Source organism: Vespa mandarinia, unplaced genomic scaffold, assembly GCF_050613455.1.
Source record: "Vespa mandarinia isolate Hongniang unplaced genomic scaffold, ASM5061345v1 scaffold_61, whole genome shotgun sequence".
NCBI lineage: Eukaryota > Metazoa > Arthropoda > Insecta > Hymenoptera > Vespidae > Vespa > Vespa mandarinia.
The window spans coordinates 162,088-165,056 of NW_028197195.1; the positions used below are offsets into that span (position 1 = coordinate 162,088).

A 2,969-nucleotide genomic window follows, 5' to 3' on the forward strand; every position below is an offset into this window, starting at 1 on the left:
GTCCTTTATGTGTAATTTGCTGCTCTTTTGTAATTTACAAAGCGAGGATGATCGGGTTTTAAATTGATCGATTAAACCTTTTCTAATAATTCTTACTAGACAAATTAACTGAATAACATCGATTTCTCTAAAGACATTAATCTACTTATATCGTATGACTCATATTAAAAAAGAATACTGATAAAGATATTTTAAGGGTCTGGTCGGTAAGCAATGGTAATTCTTTTGGTTTTTATTTCGCTTTTTTTGTATTAAGATTGTTTATATGAGAAAGGAAACGACATTACACATTTTTCGTTTAATCGTCATTTAATAATCTTGTTAAACATTAACAAGGCATTTATATGGATCTTTGTTATTTCGATTTTTCAACATTATCTTTCGTAGGTCAGAATATTGTATTTTCATTTAAGATTTATGAAAACTATCATCGATGGCATCTATCCGGGAATTTCATTTGGACTTGATACTTTAGGAGTAGACTTGTTATTATTGGCTACACCGTAGCGATCACGGTAAGTCGTCACGCCAAGTTTCTCTATCTCTTTCTCTCTTTCTTCCTCTTTCTGACTTCATACGTTTGACTTTATTCGCAGACTTGGCCCAAACGACTCTCTAAGAAAGTTTACATTTTGGGCCAGTTATCCTTGTTTCGGTGAAAGAATTCATCATAGCTATGAAAATAAATCCTGTTTGTTAGAATTAAGGAGATATTGATAAAGTATGGATTAAAAGGAATGAAAGGAAATTAAAGAAGACAATGATATTCCTTTGAACGTATAGTATTCTGGAGTAACTAAATAAAATACGTGTTTTGTTGTATATGTATATTTTGTAAATGCTTAAACATAGTTTGAAATGCCAATGAAGAAATCAACAAATGATTTACATTCAAAATATTTGATACTTGTATCAAGTATATTTCAAGTTAGATTTTTGTTTTCTTTATAATGACAAAGTTATTGAAATTGTTATCACAATTGTTATTACACTTATTCTACATATTGCAACATTTTGTTACCAGTCATCGTTATTAATATTCGTAACAATATCTGTATTTTCTGTGCGTCGTCTATTTCAGATACTTTCTGATTTATCACTTTTATTTTTGATTTTTATTAGATCTCTTTAGAAATATATCCTTTGCTTTCTCTTATTCTATTCCTTTTATTTGTAACTCAAAGTTACTATACCTTTTTTATTTAACTTCTTCCTTCTTGGTTCCCTTAAACTTGCTAAATTTTATTCACTAATTTTATCATTTTTCGTTATATGTTTAAGTTTCTGAGCTTGATGAATTTTAATCAAGGAATTATAAAATTTCCCTGAAGCTGTACCCTGAATTCTCATTCTATTTTTTACAATTTTCGATTTCTATCATATTTTTCAAATCGAATATATCCTTAGCTCTTTCACTTTCTATATGTTTTGAATTTTCTTCTATTTTTTTTTTCTATTAATTACTTTACTTTCTTACAATAAAGTGCGACATGACAGTTGTTGAAAAATACTTTCTACTGTAAAATATATATTTATAAATTGGACAACATATTATCATCTATGGAAAATAATAGAATAACATGATAACTTATTTATATTATACAAGGAACATAAAAAACGGGGAAACATTAAATGGCCAATGTCTGAATGCAATATATAAGATAAATGCAATATACACAATTGAATGACTCAATGAAATACTGAAATTGTTATGATTAAGGTGCTAATTTTGCTAATCACAAGTACATTAATTAAATATATTACTTGATAAAGCCTACTTACATTTTCTTCTTTTTTAAATTTTGTAGCACTTTTATCTTGCGTTTCCGATACGGTTTGCGATATAGCATAAGGAATTTCGAGTGCAATTTTGAATGTTCTAAACAAATAAGATTATAAATAAACTATAATATATTGATAATACATAGTTATTTTGATAATTAAAAATATATGAAAACATTATTTGTCAATTTGAATATTATTCTACCAAACTGTTATTAATTATAGCGTAACTCTTATTCCAGATCATGAGATGTTATACCACTAGTATCTTCAGAGTCAAAATCATTTTCATCGCTAGCAATCTATGATTTTATAACGAATAAATTATAAATGTATATTATTAAAACATATTCTTTTTTTGTATTAGTATTTTAAACATATATAATATTTTTATACTTCTAACTTATCATTAAATTTATGATGTAATTCACCATCAGATTCATTATTACTATTGGATAAATCAGATAAATCTAATAGAATTTGATCATTTTCTTTTAAATACAACAAAAATTCTAGATATGTTTCCTTTAGCTTCTTCATTCATGATTTCTTCTATTCTTTTTGACTCATATCACTATCACTCATTTCAATATCATCGGCTTTTTAAACCTCATTATTTCCTAATTATTAAAAGCATGGACTTTAGAATCATATATATATATATAAATATATATGATTCTGTCAATCGTCATTCTTCTTACTATTAACCAATGTCTCCAAAATTTTTTTGTTCAATATATTCATCCTTTTTTCCTCTTCTAGTAGATATTGTTGAATTTTTTATTCCTTTCTTCGTCTTCTTTATTTTCATTAGGTATAACTGAAACTAAATACACAAATAATTAATTAATAACATGTTAATCGTTGATTTCTTTAAATAATTTAAAAAAAGATAAATATATCCAATATTTCATTTTACCTTTAGGTTATGTACGTAATATATATATATATATATATATATATATATATATATATATATATTTTTATATTTACAATATCCTTTGAATTGTACTATTTATTTTAAAAATATAAGTTATTAATATTTGACAGCTAGAACGTCACAAGGTTAATCCATCAATATTGTATAACCATTATGATAGATCAACAGAAACTCAATTTAGAATTAAAATATCATAAAATATTCATGAGAGTATGATGCTTACTGATTCCACCAATCAAATAATCAT

At 25.2% G+C, this 2,969-nt stretch overlaps 1 long non-coding RNA gene across 6 annotated transcripts; it reads right to left on the reverse strand.

Moving 5' to 3' along the window:
• Positions 1-392: 392 nt before the first annotated feature.
• On the reverse strand, positions 393-2,613 carry LOC118450525 (uncharacterized). 6 transcript variants are annotated; one of them, XR_014983707.1, is made up of 3 exons: positions 2,484-2,613; positions 1,783-1,879; positions 393-674 (listed from the first exon to the last, which is right to left on the reverse strand). It is a non-coding gene; the product is annotated as an uncharacterized LOC118450525 (long non-coding RNA). The 6 variants fall into 6 exon arrangements; XR_014983711.1 differs by lacking the exon at positions 2,484-2,613 and adding an exon at positions 1,988-2,163; XR_014983710.1 differs by lacking the exon at positions 2,484-2,613 and adding an exon at positions 1,194-1,517 and having other exon boundaries at positions 1,783-2,161.
• Positions 2,614-2,969: the final 356 nt, after the last annotated feature.